Raw genomic sequence first — 19,844 nt, forward strand, 5'->3', positions numbered from 1 at the left:
ATTCATTATTTAGGATTTGGATCCCTATTTAATTGTAACTCCATTTGCACAAAAGGCCAGATTTTCAAAAATCATGTGTGCATATGTCTATTGACCTGACATAGGAATATAAGGACTGGAAGGGACCTCCTGGGTCACTGAGTCTGGTCTCTTGCTACCACAGGCAACTCTATCATATAGTCTTGTACATAGACTTATCTAACTCCATCTTAATACTAGTTAATTTGTTCTCCCCCCCCCATTCCTACTGGAAGGCTGTTTCAGAACCTCAGTCCTCTTATGGTTGGAAACCTCATTCTAATTTCCATCCTAAATTTATTCATGGTCAGTTTATAGCCATTGTTCTTGTGCCAAATTTTTTATTTAGTTTAAATATCTTTTCTCCCTCTCTGGTATCTACCCCCTGTTATATTTACAGAAAGCAATGATAGCCTCTCTCAGCCACTGTTTCGCAAGGCTAAACAAGCCAAGCTCTTTTATTCTCCTCTCAAAAAATATGCGGGCATATACTAGAATTCTCTTTTAGGTCTCACAAAGCCATGTTATCATTCTATGACTTCACAGCTGTCAGAAAAGACTGATAGAATGTGGGGCCTGGAACTCCCCAGAGTTCCCCTATTTTCACATATATTGTGAATTTTGATGTTTTTGTTACATTTTGTTGCTGCTAAAGAGAGTACGGGGAGTGAGTGAGAGAAGGAGAGACTGAGATCATCATCATAGCCACTTTCAAATACAATGTGATGAGATCTTTGCTGGTTGAATCCTGGTAGTGCTTTCTGAGCCCCAACCGCTGAGAAAATTTCTTTTAAAAATCACAGCTTCTCTCTATTGAAATTATCTCACTTAGGGAAGTTGTACACTATGTGATTTCCCCCCACCCCCCTTTCACTGTGTTGGGTGATGCAAGAGGCAGAAGCTTGAGAAGGTTTGCCCTCCTCAAGGAATACTGTATCTGATTCGTAAGAATTCCTAGAGGTTAAGGCTGGTGACTATAAAGAAAGCAAATACTTCATGCAAGGGTAAGTCCTCTAATTGTGTTTGTTTTGAATAGCTGCCAGATCCCCATGTCAGGATGTCCACAGTCACAGCTCTGATCTCACCCTTCCTTCCTAGGCTATTGCACAATTGTGCGTGTGTGTTTGTGGTAGGGGAGAAAGTTGGATAGTAGGGCTGTGAAACCTTCCCAGGGAAAGAAGCCATGTTTTATTTTAGTGCTTGGTTTGGATGGGCGCCTGTATGTGATTGAATAACATAAGAAAACATACTGTGACCCATTCATGGAAACCAAACCTGGTCTTCTGTGTATGTATGTGAAATATGAGGTTTAATAGCAAGGGTGAAAAATCTAAATGTCAATGAAAGTGCCTTATTTAGAGTAGCAGAAAGCTATATAAAATCTATTATATACTTGTGATAATCACCTACTTTTTCTACAGGGACAAAATCTGAAATGTAGGGGCCAGTTATCTACAGGGCTAGGGCTGCACTGAGGGAGCTGTTTGGGATACTGGGAGTTAATCTGTCCCCGTGAGGGATCACAGCAGTGATCTGTTGTGACAGACTAGAGGAGAGAAAGTAGTGACATATCATAAGTCAGGGGTAGCCAATTATTTTTTGTCAAGGTCCAAATTTATTGATCAAGGTTCAGACTCCAGAGAAAATAATAAAAAAACAACAATAATAGTAATAAGTACCTAAAATATTTGGGGGTCTATTCAAAAGTGCCTGGCAGTCCAGATTTGGCCCATGGTCTGCCTATTAACTACCCCTGTCATAAGCTGTCTGCCCAAAGATACTGGGGCCCAGGAGCATAGTGCTGGAGCCAGAAGCAAGGGAGAGCAGATCTCCTACTAAACACTAGTAGTAGTATCAGCAGGCTCAGAAACCACAGATGTGAAAGCTGGGGAGACACTTTGATTACACAAGTATTAAATATCTGGATGAGGGACGCAGACTGCCTTCGCCATGGAAATTCTATCTTAAATACAGTAGCCTGATAGGAAACACTGCCATGCTTCTCCCACAGAAGGAGAAATGGGCCAGCCCATCAGTGATGTTAGACATTAGTGAAGTTTGCTTTTCTCTCCTCCCTTTCCTTCTGGAAAGTAGTTAGGGGCTGGCCTAATGTAAAACCATCACACTGCTTAAAATGATAAGCAGCTGGATCCACAAAGTGGGCTTAGACTCAAGATTGCAATGCCTAACTTCTAGGTGCCCTGCTGTCTACTGGAATCCACAACCCTTGTTAAGTACACAGAGTTCCTATACAATGCATGCGGAAAGCTAGGCACCAAAGAATGGGATTCACAAAAGCCAGCAAGTTGAACAGGGAGCCACCTAAACTAGCCAATAGAAAATACTGAGGAGAGGGGAGAGGCCTAACCCCACCCCTCAAAGGGAGTTAGGTCCTTCACTTCACCTGGGATTCACAGCTGTAAAACATCTCCTGGACTTAGGCCCCTAAGCTAAGTTAGTCCTTTCTGGAAAATAATCATGATAAATAAATGATGAGGTAGGGCCTCTTTTTACCCAATAGTCAGGAGCTTAAAGCACTCACCCAGGAAGTGGGAGATGGGGGTTCAAACACTCTGTCTGATGCACAGTAGAGATTTGAACACAGATCTCCCAGGCAAATGCTCTAACCACTGGATTATAGGGTACTCTGGGATTGGGTTCTTGCCATCTCACCTGATGTAACTGTTTCACTTTTTATAAAATAAGTAGTTTTATTCAGTAAGCCAGGAAGAGATTGCTCCATAGCCTGTTGGTTATGGCAATCACAGGAGTGCGGGAAGCCCTGGGTTTAAGTTCCTTGTGCCAACACATATTTTATAAAAAGTACAACAGCTTCAACAGGAGAAAGCGAGAGAGACCCTCCAGTTGACTAAAGTAACTGCCTGCCCAGTGGGCTAGCCAAAAAGTTGCTAGTGCTATCTAGGCAATTTATCATTATTTTGAGCAAGGTTCAACTGATAAATATCAGCTCCCATCCCCAAAAGCACGCCACCTTTCAGAATCCCAAATTCCATCATGCCTGATGAGTAGCACTAACTAGTCTCCCAGTTCTCCAAATTATTTACAGTATTTGGGAATTGTTATTAGAGATAGATCAAGATATACAGTATTAGCATGACTAATAGTACCTGTCAATACATGCTCCCCTATGCCAAGCTGTTATCACTTTAATTGTAAACTGAAACAAACAGGCCAGATTATCCAGTCTAGAGGGAGTATAGCAAGGTCTTACTTTGCTGCAGTCCCAGAACATAAGCAGTACTGATATAGCTTTTTCCTCACTTCTACAGTATATATTTGTTTTGATACTTGCTATTGCCCCTTCAGTTGATGCCCAGCATTGTAAAAGGTACTTTCTCCTTCTTAACTATAAGTCTGGAGAGATCAGAAGACTCCCAAATAGGCACTATTTGGATGTACTACAGAAGAAAAACTTCTGGGAATTTTGCAGGCTTAGCATTGTAGCCACATGCTGAGGTTCATATAAATGACAATTTTTTAATAATGTTAATCCAGAAGACAACATGGTGCTGCGGCCCACTCCGACAGCAATTAGCAGAAGAGGGTCATCTGAACTGGGTATAAAGGAGCTTTATGCTTCTGGACCCCATCCTTGGAATGTGAGATGTCACTGTTATCCTTTCCCTTTACCAGTCTTCTACTGGTAAGATTCAAGATCACAGGCTCTTCTGGTATGGTATGAGGAGGACACTGCTTGATACAGATTTCAGGTTCTCATACCATGTCCATCTAGGTTTGCCAGATGGCCAGTTTTTGACCAGATCACCCAGTCGAAAAGGGACCCTGGCAGCTCTGGTCAGCACAGCTGACTGGGCTGCTAAAAGTCCGGTTGGTCACTGCAGCGCTAAGGCAGGCTCCCTTCCCAGCTCCGCATGGCTCCCAGAAAGTAGCGGCATGTCCCTCCAGCTTCTATGTGGATGTGTGGCCAGGGAGGCTCCCCAAGCGCCGGTTCTGCAGCTCCCAGTGGCCAGGAAACAGAAGAGCTAGTCCCTGGCTATGGTAATCTCTCTCACGCCCATATACAGATCCTTTATGTTTCAAATAAAAGACATCTTGGAAATTATAGGAGAAATTTTAGTTTTAAGGGCACCTCCCTAATGTGACACAGTCATATACAAATAACATATTATATTACTGTGTTCAATCCTTTGCATGATTATTGGTGTATACAATATTTATTGATTTGATGTGTAATGTGGACCATTGAGCATCGAACAAAGAACAGGTGGTCATGCGGCGTGTGACCATTCTAACATGTTTCCTCTCAAACTGCTTTGGGACAAATCTGGGACATAGTGCATATGAAAAAACTTGAAATGAAGAACACTAGAAAATCTATTGGTTAGCAGGACGGTAAAATAGGGAGGGGTCAGTTTCTGCAGCATGAGTTACATTTTATGCAACCTCACCTTCTTAACATTCATGAGCTATAATGAATTCATAAAATAACATCAACACAATATTAAGGTTATATATTTAAATATAAGTGTCAGGAAATGTTAACATTAAGACTCCCATAACATTAGTTTGTCCACATTGCATATATTGTCTATTAAAGCATACATTTAAACAATTTAACTAGTCATTAAACATGGAACAGCATAACTTTCCCCCCCCCGCGATACATTCTGAGTTCATTCTCAGGCATGGAAAGAGTCCGTCCATGGCTGCAGCACTACTGGATCCCCTACCAGGACAGTTGGGTGAAGGCAAGAAAAATCAAGCTCCTGCAATAATCTCTTTAGTCTCACTCATTGCGAGTGAGTAGGACTCTTTTTGGGGGGCAATTAATTTTACAATAGTGTTTAAAATCTCTCCCTGATGAGGTGAAGGGTATATGAATCATACATTCCATCTCCCACATTCAAACTGCAGCTCCTGGCCTTTTCCTGGTGCCTGCTTGGGCCTTGCAGTGAAAATGAGCAAGCAAGCAGGAGACGGGGGATAGAGTGAGTGAGGGCGGGGCCTTGGGGAAGGGGTGGGGCGGGTAGGGGTGGGGCCTTAGCGAAGGGGCAGGGCAAGGGAGTTCAGTAACCTGCAATTAGGAAGTTGGCAACCCTATGGTTAAAATTTGTCAAAACTGTAACCTAGATTTTGTTAAGTTTATTCCTCCCTTCTGAGGAAAAGATTCTGCAACCCTTACACATGATAAATAATACCCATCGATGGTAAATCACTTGGACTATTTGAAGAGTACAATACTGCTCAATTTGTGAGACAGTAGTAAAATTGGGCCCATTATCAGTATTCTTGATGTGTAAGTCACTACTGTACCATTACTGACCTATCCAATTTGATTCCAATTTGTTTTGCAAGGTGGCAACATGTCTTTTGTGTTTGCTGAGAAGTGACTGATATAGAAAATAGAGCTGGAAAATACCTTTTAAGTAATTTATTCCACAAAGTACAATCATTGTCTACAACAACAATTATATACCTCGCAAAGATCAGTTCTCTGATTTTTTCCTTTTTCCCTTTGTTCTACTCATATATTTTAGATTAAAGACACCCCAAATCCCTATTATAAGTGAATTTAAAACAAGACAACACTTCAAATAATTTGTAGCCTGTGATAAAATGTAAATGATGTTTTACGATTAAAATAAGTCAGTTCAGTCAAATAATGAACAAATCTACAGAAATAATTCACTGGCTAATCCAAATTCTCCTTTTATTCATTTTGACTGCATAAAATATTAAGTAAAATAAGATACAATGTATCAATGTAAATGACCTGGCAGCCACATCCCATATCATTAAGGAGCTATATGTCTCCTTTACTGTCAACTAATTGTTTTCATGTCCTATCTGGCAAGCACTTATATTTGAATAAGCAGTAGGTAATTTAAATGTTACTCAGATAAACTCAGTTTATGCTTGAGGTCTGAGGAGTTTATATACCCTAGTTATTCAGGGCATGGTTACACCCCTAAACCCACTGATCTAATAGGATCTGCGAATAATAATCCATTCACATAGATACAATAAATAATCATCACATGTAATAGTGCTTAAACTATAGAATATAATTTTAGAACCTGACATTGTGCCATTGAAGTCAATGGGTGTCTTGATACTGATTTCAATTAATGGGATGCAGCCCTTAATGAACTAAACTACTATACATATGTATTGTACACAAGAAAATCTGTCCCTGTCCTGTCTCTTCTCCATCCATGGTTCTTTGTCCCAGTTTCCTTATTCAATCCATCTCAGTCTCCTCCTCTAGGCCTAATGTCTGACCCCCAATCTCCCTGTCAACATCTAGTCCATCTCCTTGCCCAGCCAGGCCCAGTTCCCCCTTCCAGATCCTTGTGCAAATTGTCTCATCCCTCCTCTTCCCCAACTGCTAGAGTCCTAGTCTCCCTCACCAGGCTCCTCCTCAAATCTCAGGCTCCTTTCACAGCTCCTACTGTGGCATCCCCCACCTCTTCTAGCTCTTTGTTCTGGTGTTCTTGTCCAGCTAGTTCCAGTCTTCCTCCATGTCTCCGAGCTCCTCATCCAATCTCAGTGTTCTCTTCCCAGGGTCTAATCCCAGGCTCACTGCCCAACCAACCCCATCGTTTCCTCCCCACCTGGTGCTCAATTCCAGACTCCCCTCCCAATCCAGGCTAACAGTCCCAATCTAATTGCCCACCTAGTGCCAGTCCTAGTTTCTCTCCCCCACCCAGTCCCATTCTCACCCTCCACCCTGGTCTGTCTTTTGTCCATTCTGCATTCAAATCAGATGGCTTCCTCCTCCACAGTGCCTTGGTGTCAGCAGGGGGGTCACTTACAGCGTGGAAGACACAGACTCCCGACTCTCAGTTCCAATGCTGAGTCCCATTCTCACCAGAGCGGCCATTACAGGGTAAATCTCGCTTCAACCCTGTATCCCTTGGCTGGAGGGAACATGATCGATCATTCTGTGGGGATGGCGCATGTGGCATCCTGTAACACACAGGAACTCGAGCATGCTCAGTGAGGCTGGAATCTTTAGATAATTTTGTTGCTAAAATTGAAGAAGATTCTGCTGAGCATATTTAAACCTCTATTTTTCAAAGGGTTATAATGATGAAATTTGGGCGCATTTTAACAGGGAAAGCAAAAGGCTCACCCTGACAAAGCTTGAAAATTTCAGCCCAAACAGTTAAATTCTGGCAAAACTATAAACAACTGAAAACAGATCTTACAGTCAGAAGTATTGGGCAATCTTAATCATAGGCCAATGCTTCCAGCTCTGCTATAACATGGGATAATACTAGACATTTTCATGACAAACGCATCTAAGTAATATCTATTACTTCAAAAATTAAGGAATTTTTTTTTTTGTAATGAAATGACGCCCACTATCTAGAGACCATTTAGGAAGTTTAAAATATTCTTTCTAATAAAGTATACAAAATGGGTTGGGACATAGATTCTAATTCAAAAGAGAAATGCTCCTACATTACAAAGTATTATTACAGAAACAAAATAATTATAAAATATCTTCAGCTGTGTCATGGAGGAATTTCAGCCCCATATTCATTAGAAATAAGAGATTTAGCCACTTCCACCTTAAGCCTTGCTGCTAAAAGTGAAACAGGGGTAGAAAAACAGACCAAAAAAAAAAAAAACCAACCCAAAACAGACAGGTGCTGCTGAGACCAGAAATAAGTGGAGACTTTCAAAGCCACAAATGGAGTTAGGAACCCAACTCCCCCTGAATTTCAATGGCAGTTAGGCACCAACTTTTGTGTGTGTGTGTGTGTGTGGGGGGGGTGTTGTGAAACTCTCTCCTCAAATATAATTCAGACAATTACACTCAATTCAAATAACTAGAGACACATTGTAAAAGCCAGTTCATTACCCCTACGTAGGAGGGAGAGGGTAAGCATCCACAGCCTCTGCCCTTCACTCATCCCCCAATTTCCCACAAACAGATATTTGCAATACCAGGGAATATTGCCAAGTCTTCTCTATAAGCGCTACTAGCTGCCTTTTCTTTTATCTCCACATTTTTTTAAATAGTTGCATCAGAACCTTCAGTTTTTGCCCGCCCTGTGTCTGCTTATCCAAAACTGAACTATCCAATTTACAGCACATTTTCTAAACTCAGAAAACCAGAACCTGGTACATGAAATAATGATTGGAAAACCAATCACATGTTATTATTCCCACCAAGAAAAAAAATCCATTGATCCAATAAAAAAACAAAACCAAACCCTAAACTCTTCCCAAATACAGGAAAACAAACTCAAATGTGAGAAATAATTGAAATGAAACAGTTTGAAGCATAATGTTAACTCTTCATGCACTGGAATCTTACAATTACCTTTTGTTATGGGTAATGTTAGCTTTTTGAACTCAGTAACCTTAAAGCAACATTGGGGAATCATTTTGCACAGGGATGCATAAACTATTACCTGTATAAAAGCTTAGGTGATTTTGTATGGTTAAAAAGAAGCTCTTTAGTTACAAACTGAAGCATAAGTCTTTCTAGGGTCAGAGCCTAACTCAAAAATAGCACTGGGTCAAAAGAAACTCCCCCAACAAATTTAGTTCAATAAAAACAAATAAAAATAAGCTTTATTGGAATGCACTTTATAAGGTCTTAAAATGAACATTTCCTTATATATTACATATGAAGATAATGTGGAAGTGTGTTGCAATTGATCATGTATTATTCTTTAAGCTGTAGTAAAAAAGTTTAATCTAAGTTAGTATAGTCTACCCTGTAACAACATTTCTTTGCAAAGTTAGTATTAATGGTTTGCCTTATGCATACTTTGAATTGCAAGGTGTAGTCAATGGATGTTTTTCAAGGACACCCTCTGAATTATGCCAGAGTTTTTGTTTTCACTGATACTACATTTTCTAAAATATTCAGCATTAATTATTTCTGTACCGAACACAGGTGCATACTTGTAAACAACAAATACCTAAGTTATTCCTTTTGTTACTGTGATTCACTTTATCTAGGCATGCATTATACAGTTCGAGTTGTTACTCCTATGGAAGTATCATATACTGCATTACAACAAAATTGTGGTTTTGTGTTATTTCATTTAAAATCGTTGAAGAAATTAAAAATATCAAAAGTGATCTACCGGTAATTGCTCAAGCTGCATATAAAATCATCTTAATGGTCTTGATTCATCCATCTTTCTTCCTTTCCCTGTGGGTCATGATTTTTTTTTGTTAGAACAATGTTTTAACAACACTTGAACAAATCCTTTATTTTCCTCTCAAGTAATGTGGTTAACTGTCTGGAATTTCAACCACTGGAAATTCTTCCCCCCAAAAGAATCTCCATTAAGCTTCCAAACAGAGTTACTTCATCCCTGCAGCTGGGTATATGGGAGACATTCTAGTGCCTAAGTACTTACTGTATATGTCACCCCTCAAATGTTTTTTCCCCTAGCCACAGCTTTAGGAGCAGGTGTTAGCCTTTTGCTTCCTTTCTGTTTCCTCTGTGGGGAATGGGCTGGAAAGAGCCAACTAATTAGAAAATTCTGCCGGGAAATTAATTCTGTGAACAGCTGTGGAATGGCATTTCATTATAATGCACGCTCTCTGTCTGTCAGCAGGGTCCTGATTGGCTTGACAAGTGGCAGTTCTCCCAGATGTTCTACATTATGCGATGAGACCATAACTGCATCACACATTCCTGTATACTAAAGAGAGGACTTTTGGTGTTTGAATAGAAGCTAAAGTAGACTAAACTACTCTTTAGTACACGGTAAATTGCTCTTCTCTGTAGTAAGGCAAGAACATGTTTTTACAAATCACACATATGCTTATTAAATTTAACAAAACACACTTTTCTCAACTAATTTAATTCCAAATTTTGTCCTTGCTTACCTGAAGCACGGAGGCACAGATGGGAAGGGCCAAAAAGATAGAAATGTTAAAAAAACGAATGGGGCCAGATTGTGAGAGTTAGGCATGCACAACTGTATATGTATTGTGTGCATATGCACAATATGCATGAGCAAATGGCTACTTAAGCACCTAGCTGGTCATGTCCCCATGCAGATACTTAAATCCTCATGCACTGAGTAATTGCATGTGTATCTAGTTCTGATAGGTTGCAAAACCTGAAGCTGTGGAGGGTCTTTCAATTGAGGGTCCCCACAAGTGTGCTATGTTTGTCTCGTGTGCTCCTTATACATTAGAGTTCAGTGTGTGGAGACAAAGTAGAAAGAAGGAGCTCTCTGTTGCCCTTGAGCAGCACAAAGTCTTTTTTTCTGTACTTTGTGGTCCAAGCAGCATTTCTAACATACTACAGGCTACGAATATTTATTTACATGGCTTCTGTTCATCATGTGCTCTCAAACTGTTAAATATCGTGACTTCCTTCATCTCAGTAATACAATTCCTTCGTCTCAATAATAGAAGAACCTTTGAGTTCAGGTCTTCTTTCAGATAATATGCCTGATATGAGTATGTCAGGAAAAAAAAAAAAGCATGACATTCACTACATGGACATCCAAAGGAACTATGCCAGTTTCCACAAGCTGAGAACCTTGCCCTATATTTTTTTTTCTTTACATGGTTTTCTTTCAGTACTTTACTGATATTTTGCTGTTTCCTTGGTCCCATAATCTTTGAATGGGATAATCTGCCCCCCCATACTACTTGAGACTAAAACATATTCTTCTTTTCTAATCCAGTATCTAATTTGAATGATAGATTACAACTGAGAATTTTGTTTAGGTAGTTAACACACACCTTGTAATATTTCGTATGTTCTAGAGACAAACCCCTATATGGGGAAGTTATTTACAAGAATGGTTTCCCAAGGCACAAAGGATAAAATTTTCACCTTCATGTGATCCCAAAGAATATTTTTAATAAGAATGTCTTGATAATAAAATATATATTAAAATTTATTTAAAATATATTTTAAATTTGGGAGGTTTTTTTTTTTTTAACCTGGATTACCTCTCCATGTCGCTGCAGAATAAAGTACTAACATTCCTGCTTGAAATGCTAGATACACAGTACCAGTACCACCCATAGTATTTCATGTACTACAATATTTTTAAAATTTCCTCCAAAATATAAATATTACTGGATTATCTATAGTCCCAGCTGGTTGTTGTATGCAATTACAGCCTGAATATGAAGTAAAGAATAAGGATAAGGTTCTATTGCTGTGTGAATCCTTTCATATCCATTTACAGTCCGCTACAATCATAACCTGATGGCAGCTGTTGCTAGTTGAGTTGTCCAAAAGTACAAGGTTAAACCTAGATTGCCCTTGTCCCAAACTAGTATACAAGAAGTGGAAGGGGGACATACAGAGTCTTCTCATTTGTGTGACTGTGACGGGGCTAGAAACCATCTCAATTTCTGTGCCCTGGGACTGTAAGTACTTCCCTAGGCTATTGCTTATCACAGAAGTACAGTTCTCAAAGGCAAGTAGAGGGTGTGTGTAAGAAGATGGATCTATGGTCCTGTGCACAAAGAAAGAACAAGACACACACTTTCAAGGAGTATGTCAGTGGCCCTATTCCTTTTCACCCCTGCTGGAATTGTGCCTGCATCAGACAATGCCTTTCAAGCTCCTGCTACAGTGGCCAATGCACCAGCAGGAGAGTGGGGTGGAGGGAGGTATTTTTTCATGCTTTCTGTGTATAAAAATATCTTCTACACTTTCCACAGTATGCATCCGATGAAGTGAGCTGTAGCTCACGAAAGCTTATGCTCAAATAAATTGGTTAGTCTCTAAGGTGCCACAAGTACTCCTTTTCTTTTTGCGAATACAGACTAACATGGCCGTTACTCTGCAACCAAGAGCTGTGGCTTAAAGGCACATGTTGGCACTTACATTTGGAAATTTGAAAGTCCTTCTGACATGGGCTGCTGAATGAGCTTGAAATATCTCAATTTATCTTCACACTGAAATATATAGTAAGTTCCATTAAAGTCTTATCAATGTCTTTAAGAGGGATTATGTAAGCAGTAAGAAGGAATAGTAAATGGAAAGGATGTTCTTCCTGACCCAAGATATCCTTTCCAGAAATGAGATAAGCAGGTGCAAACAACTAGCCTGGGCTCCCTTCACAATATAGTCTGAACAGGGGCAACAAAAACCTGATGAGCGATTGAGTAGAATTATTATTCTCAAATATGATGGGCTTAATTTCCAATCAGAAAGTAGGCACATAGATGCCTGTCTGTTTTGTATATGCAAAACCTTATATATGCCCCCAAATTACACACTTGAACATACAGCTCATAGAGAGACACCTATCTAGACGCGCATGGTTTCTACTTGCACTTATAGTTGGATGTATATGAAGTAGGTGTGTATTTGCACACATACCCAAAACGTGGTTTATAAACTCTTTGGTTAAACAGAATGGGGACAAATCTGGTTTTACAAATCTACAGGCTTTAACCCTGGTTTCTCAATTTTAATCAGGTATCTGTCAATGATCGCCAGTGAGGCAGGTACTGAAGTTCCTTGTTCTTTTAAGGATGTTAGTAAATCATCTGCACAAGATCAAGAAGTGGCCAAACCACTCCCACCACATCCTAATTGAGAGCCAAGTCCTCTTTATTCATAGGAGGGGTGAATATCAAATCTTCTGTAATCAAATATGAGTGGGAGATGAGGATGCCTGCACGGCCAGTCACGACTGAATGAAATGAGATGTAGGGAGACAATTTACTGAGACCAACGTATCTGTATAATCCTCCTCAAAACAACAGTGTCTTAGAATTTAAGTGGACTTGTCAAAAGTGCCCACTCTGTTGCCATCTATGTAAAATGAAGTTTTATTATGGATTGTAATAGGAACAGAGCTAGGCCAATACTGAGTACTTTTGAAAATCCCACCTTTAATCTAAACTTTTCTAAATGCTGGATAAATAAATATATTTGTTGAAAATGGAAGCTAAAAATGGGAATTAAATTAACAAAAATGATTTTTGACACATCTGGCAAATAGCAATGTTTTCAGAGGTTTTTCTCCCAAAATTTCTGTGCAAGCAGCTACCCTCTCTACTTAATTATGAGGAGGAAAAAAATTCAACTGGCAAAACACATTTAATCCTTTTCACTTATTTTTTCCAGTTGTGGCTCATAAAATATTTTGTAGAGAGTGTAATTAATATTTCCCTCATCTGTATTATGTGGGTATAGTAGAAAGAGAGCCTAATATGTAAGCCTTTGTATCAGAGGCCTGGTCTGAGGCCTGAGCTAATCTATACTGGTATAACTGCAGCCACCCTAAGAGGTTGTGCCTATATAATTATATTGGTAAACATAACTAAATCTAAAACGTCACTAACTGGCATAGTTACACTGATACAAAACCTGTGCACAGACCAAGCCCTGTTGCAGTCACTGAAAAAACTTATGGCGCCAGGATTTACTTGGAGTGAGTAGTTTTATAATGGTAAATGTGAATAGTAGGTATTCCAATAGCTTAGAATATCCTTTCCAGTCTGGTTCATCAGGATATTTTTTCTCCCACATTCAAATCCCTCATAAGACCTATTTCTACTGTATCTACCTACATATATTAGCTATGAACATATACTTTTTTTGCCTTTGCTAATTAGCATATTTTATAGCTGTTTTTCTTTGATGAGAAAATTGGCTTGTATTGCATGTGCCCATTGCCCCAATAGCACACTGAAGACATAATGATTAAAATCATAGCGGATCAAAAATCAGAATTTCCATACTGCAGGAAATGCTTCCCCCTCCCCCACTTTCCTTTTTTTTTTTTTTTTTTTTTTTAACATTTCTTTTGTCCTGAACTGGGATGAAAACAATCAAATATCAATTTTCTTCAACCAACTGGAGAGTTCTGAGTATGAAACATTTCCTTTGGCTTAGTTCAACACTGTATTGTGTCTCTTGGGCTGCCATAGTGTCTCAGAGAAGTTGTAGTTCTGGTGCCTTATGACTGAAATCTCCTCTTATGGGCTGAACTCCCATCATGCATCACAGTCATGAGACTCCCATAATATAGTTCAGCAGTTCAACAAGAAGGGAGACCAGGGTGCATCATGAGGGATTCAATCCAACCCACTGGTGCAATGTCTACCAGCATTTGACCCTAATAAATGTTAAAAGAAACTTTTTTTTGTTTTGAGAGAGAGACTATATTCTCTCTCTCTATACATATACATAGAGAGAAAGACTATATTCGCTCTCTCTCTCTAGATATATAGCTATATACACACGAACAGAAAGAGACTATATTATTTTTTTCTTTCTCTACAGTGAGAAAAAAAGAGAGAGCAGCTATTACTAGCATAGCGGTCCCATACTTTTATGTTTGAAAAAAGCAAGGTTAGCCTCTATTAGGTAAGCTGTGCAATTTAAATGAAACATTCTGCATCTTCAGAACATTTGGAGTAGAATAACTGAGGAGTGATGAAGGACTAATTGCCAACAATAGAGTGCATGCTGTTGCAAAATTTGTTGTAGCAACTAAAGGTGGAAAATCACATAAAGATCCCATTATCTAATGAGAAAATCTTCCTGAAGAAGGATAATGTAAAAATACCTATATAATATGCACTTCTAATCAGCCACATATGAAAACTCACAGAGCACAGAGCCTGTCAACACGGGCTTGTTGTGTCTGTGTCGATAGGCTGTATGGTTGTGACAGACTGGCAGAGTGAAGAATAATTGCTAAACCACACACACACACACACACTCTCTCTCTCTCTCCATAAAGACTTATAGTTCTACAATATTTGTTCAGGGAAGATATAATTTAATGAGTGAGTGAGAGAGAAAGTGTGTGTGTGTATGGGGAGGAGGGGGTTGGAGCTGGGCTCTTGTGTACAGCTGGTTTAAGATTAAAGTTTGAACAAAGAAAGGATGTTCTTGGAACATTGTATCAGAAAAATTCTCAATGAGAATTCCAGAAAAGCCAAGATGTTAAGCAGATATATTTTCTTCCAGACTTAAACCATTGGGAGCTTCAGTTCTAAGTTTGCATTGGCAGATAATCTGTTTCATGCAGTTCGATACTTTTAGACCAAATGTAACAAAACCATAACACTCAGCTCTACCAATGGTGCTTATTCTGGAGATCACTTGGAAGGTAATCTATACGCAAATACTCATGGGGCACATGGACTGCTCACTGAATTCACTCAATCATATCATTTAAGCATTGACTTTGTATTTATTTATGTTAACTTAAGTAACATTCCTGGTCAGATAATCTTTAAGAACACTGCTCCAGATCAATCCTTCTTCCATATAAATAGCCACAAGAAGAACATTTATGGAATAAAGAGAGAATGAAAATGACTGCAAGGCTCCTCTCCTGTGGATAAAGACATGTTGCAAGAAACCATTCAAAATGAAGTGGCCAATTAACACCTCTACAATCATAGGCCAAAAGAGAGTTAGTAGACTGTGTAATGAGACACAAAACTATTGAGTCCATGATTTTTTGGCATCTAGCATAGTTAATGAATTTAAGCTCCTATGCTTGAAGGTGTTGTGCAGGGTTCCTTTGAGGACAAGGACTGAGCCCTGGTCTACACTACAGGATTAGGTTGAATTTAGCCGCGTTAGGTCGATTTTATGAATGTGTCTACACAAGCAACCCTATTCTGTCGACCTAAAGGGCCCTTATAATAGACTTCTGTACTCCTCCCTGGCGAGGGGAGTAGCACTAAAATTGACCTTGCTGGGTCGAATTTGGGGTAATGCAGACACAAATCAACGTTATTGGCCTCTGGGAGCTATCCCGGAGTACTCCAATGTGATCGCTCTGGACAGCACTTTCAACTCCAATGTACTAGCTAGCTACACAGGAAAAGCCCCAGGAACTTTTGAATTTCATTTCCTGTTTGGTCAGCGTGGCGAGCTCAGCAGCACAGGTGACCATGCAGTCCCCACAGAATTGCAAACGAGCTCCAGCATGGAGCGAACGGGAAACACTGGATCTGATTGCTGTATGGAGAGAAGAATCTGTGCAGGTAGAATTCTGATCTAAAAGAAGAAATGCTAATATATATGCCAAAATCGCACAGGGCATGGTGGAGAGAGGCTACAACAGGGACACACAGCAGTGCAGCTTGAAAGTCAAGGAGCTCAGGTAAGCCTACCAAAAGACAGAGGAGGCAAATGGTCACTCTTGGTCAGAGCCCCATACATGCCGCTTCTACGATCAGCTGCATGCCATTCTAGGGGGGACCCTACCACTACCCCAACACTGTCCATGGACATCCGCAATGGGGAAGTCTCACGCAACATGGAGGAGGATTTTGTGGAGGAGGAAGAGGAGGAGGAGGAGGAGAATGCACAGCAGGCAAGCGGTGAATCCGTTCTCCCCGGCAGCCAGGACCTTTTCATCACCCTGGAGCCAATACCCTCCCAAGGCAGGATCCTGGACCCTGAAGGCAGAGAAGGTACCTCTGGTGAGTGCACATTTGTAACTACAGTACAGGGTTTAAAAGGAATAGTGTTTAATGTTTGATTTGCCCTGAAGAATTGGGATGCATTTGCGGCCATTACAGCTACTGGAAAAGTCTGTTAACGTGTCTGGGGATGGAGCGGGAATCCTCTAGGGACATTTCCATGAAGCTCTCCTGGAGGTACTCTGAAAACCTTTACAGAAGGTTTCTGGGGAGGGCTGTCTTATTTCGTCCTTCACGGTAGGACACTTTACCACGCCAAGCCAGTAGCAAGTAGTTTGGAATCATTGCAGCACAAAGCATGGCAGTGAATGGTCCTGGGTTTTGGTCGCATTCAAGCAACATTCAGTCTTTATCTTTCTGTGTTAGCCTCAGGAGAGTGATATCATTCATGGTCACCTGGTTGAAATAGGGAAATTTTTGTAAGGGAACAGTAAAAGGACCCCATTCATGCTGGACTGTTTGCGCTTGGCTAAAAGGGATCATCCACTGGCCGGGGGATGGTTGAAGGGATAATCCCAAATAGCCACGCAGAGGGGTGGGGGGCAGGTGTGTGCTGCACATCCACCTGAAAACCTCAGACCCTCCTTTTAAATGGCAAACCCAACCGGCATTGCTTGCTATGGGAAAGGAGGACACTGGAGTTTGAAATCATTCCCACATGTTATGAAGGCGTTAGACGTGAAATCCACGTACCCTTTGGTTTACCATGGCTGCCCGGAAACTGAATTCTGTTGCTCAGCTGTGTGTGATGTGTCACCATACTGGCAGGTGCTCAATATAATGTGACCTTGTACCTAAAGCACATGTGCTGTCTGCTGTGAATTGCTTGATCCACTGTGAAAGAGTCTCCCTTTTGTTCTCAGAAAATCTTAAATTTTACTCTCCCTTTTTATCTCCTCCCAGGTGCAAATGTTTCTATGCTCCCCCTATCATCTCCGTCCCTGAGGTTATCGCAGATTAGAAGGCGAAAAAACCACACTCGTGATGACATGTTTTCCAAGCTCATGCAGTCCTCCCACACTGATAGGGCACAGCTTAATGCATGGAGGCATTCAGTGGCAGACTCCAGGAAAGCATAAAGTGAGCACGCTAAGAAGAGGCAGGATGCAATGCTGAGGCTAATGAGGGAGCAAATGGACATGCTCAGGTGTCTAGTGGAGCTGCAGGAAAGCCAACAACAGAACAGAGCCCCGCTGCATCCACTCTATAACTGCCTACCCTCCTCCCCATGTTCCATAGCCTCCTCACCCAGATGCCCAAGAACGCCCCGGGGGGAGAGGGGGAGGCTCCGGACACCGAGCCACTCCACTCCAGAGGATGGCCCAAGCAATAGAAGGCTGTCATGCAAACAGTTTTGATTTGTAGTGTTGCTACAATAAGCTATGTGCCCTTGTCCTCCCCTCCTCCCGCATCCCACCCCACCCTACCCGACCCAGGCTACCTTATCAGTTATCTCCCTTTTTTTTAATTAATAAAGAAAGACAGCATGGTTTCAAAACAATAGTGACTTTATTTCCTTTGCCAGCTGTGATTGAAGGGGGAGGCTGGCTTGCTTACAGGGAATTAAAATCAACAAAGGGGCCGGGTTTGCATCAAGGAGAAACACACACAACTATCACACCGTAGCCTGGCCAATCATGAAACTGGGTTTCAAGGCCTCTCTGATGCACAGCATGCCTACCTGTACTCTTCTAATTGCCTGGGTGTCTGGCTGTTCAAAATTGGCAGCCAGGCAATTTGCCTCAACCTCCTATGTCTCCCCCTTACTCTCACAGATATTATGGAGCGAACCGCAAGCAGAAATAACAATGGGAATATTGGTTGAGCTGAGGTCTAACCTAGTCAGCAAACAGCACCATTGTTGAGATTTTAAACATCCAAAGGCCAATATTCTGCCAAAATTCTGCACTTGCTCAGCCTATAGTTGAACTGCTTCTTACTACTGTCCAGGCTGCCTGTGTATGGCTTCATGAGCCATGGGAGCAAGGGGTAGGCTGGGTCTCCAAGGATAACTATTGGCATTTCAACATCCCCAACAGTAATTTTCTGGTCTGGGAAGTAAGTCCCTTCTTGCAGCTGCTCAAACAGCCCGGAGTTCCTAAAGATGCGAGCGTCATGCACCTTTCCTGGCCGTCCCCATTGATATCAGTGAAATGTCCCTTGTGATCCACCAGTGCTTGCAGTACCATTGAGAAGTACCCCTTGTGGTTTACATACTGGTTGGCAAGGTGGTCCGGTGCCAAGATAGGGATATGCGTTCTGCCTATCGCCCTACCACAGTTCAGAAAACCCGTTGCAGCAAAGCCATCCACTATGACCTGCACATTTCCCAGAGTTGCTACCCTTGATAGCAGAACGTCAGTGATTGCATTAGCTACTTGAATCACACCAGTCCCCAAGTAGAATTGCTCACTCCAAATTGATTCCCGACTGACCGGTAGCAGTCAGGCTTTGCAAACTTTCACAGGGCTATCGCCACTTGCTTCTCAACTGCCAGGGCAGCTCTCATCTTGGTATTCCTGCACTTCAGGGTGGGAGAAAGCAACTCACAGAGTTCCAGAAAAGTGGCCTTACGCATCAAAAGTTTCGCAGCCACTGGGAATCATCCCATACCTGCAAGACTATGCGGTCCCACCAGTCTCTGCTTGTTTGCCGGGCCCAGAATCAGCATTCCACTGTATCAACCAGCCCCACTGCTGCCATGATGTCCTAATTGCCACATCCCGTGCTTTCAGAAACGTCTGTGTCCTTGTCCTCCTCACAATCGTCCTCGTGTTGCCGTCTCTTAGGCAGGTTCTGCACATACTGCAGTATAATATGTGAGGTGTTTACAATGCTCACAACAGCAGCTCTAAGCTGAGTCGGCTCCAGGCTTGCCGTGCTATGGCATCTGCACAGGTAACCCAGGAAAAAAAAGGCATGAAATGATTGTCTGTAGTTGCTTTCACGGAGGGAAAGGAGACTGACAACATGTACCCAAAACCACCCACAACAATGTTTTTGCCCCATCAGGCATTGGGAGCTTAACCCAGAATTCCAATGGGCAGTGGAGACGGCAGGAACTGCGGGATAGCTTCCCACAGTGCACAGCTCCGTGAATCGATGCTAGCCACAGTATTGAGGACGCACTCCGCCGACTTAATGTGCTTAGTGGGGACATACACAATTGACTGTAAAAAATCAATTTCTAAAAATCGACTTCTATAAAATTGACCTAATTTCATAGTGTAGACATACCCTGAGAGGGCTATCACTTTGAATGACTTCTTGCAACATGTTCCTTATGCTTAACAATCTGTTCCACCTTGCATTTAGCTTGCGACATTCATTACTTTTCCCAGACCTCAAGAAGAGCTCTGTGGGGCTCGAAAATTTGTCTCTTTCACTAACAGAAGTGGATCCAATAAAAGCTATTAACCCACTCACATTGT

This window comes from Lepidochelys olivacea (genome assembly GCF_965140295.1).
Source record: "Lepidochelys olivacea isolate rLepOli2 genome assembly, chromosome: 4".
In the NCBI taxonomy this organism is placed as follows: domain Eukaryota; kingdom Metazoa; phylum Chordata; order Testudines; family Cheloniidae; genus Lepidochelys; species Lepidochelys olivacea.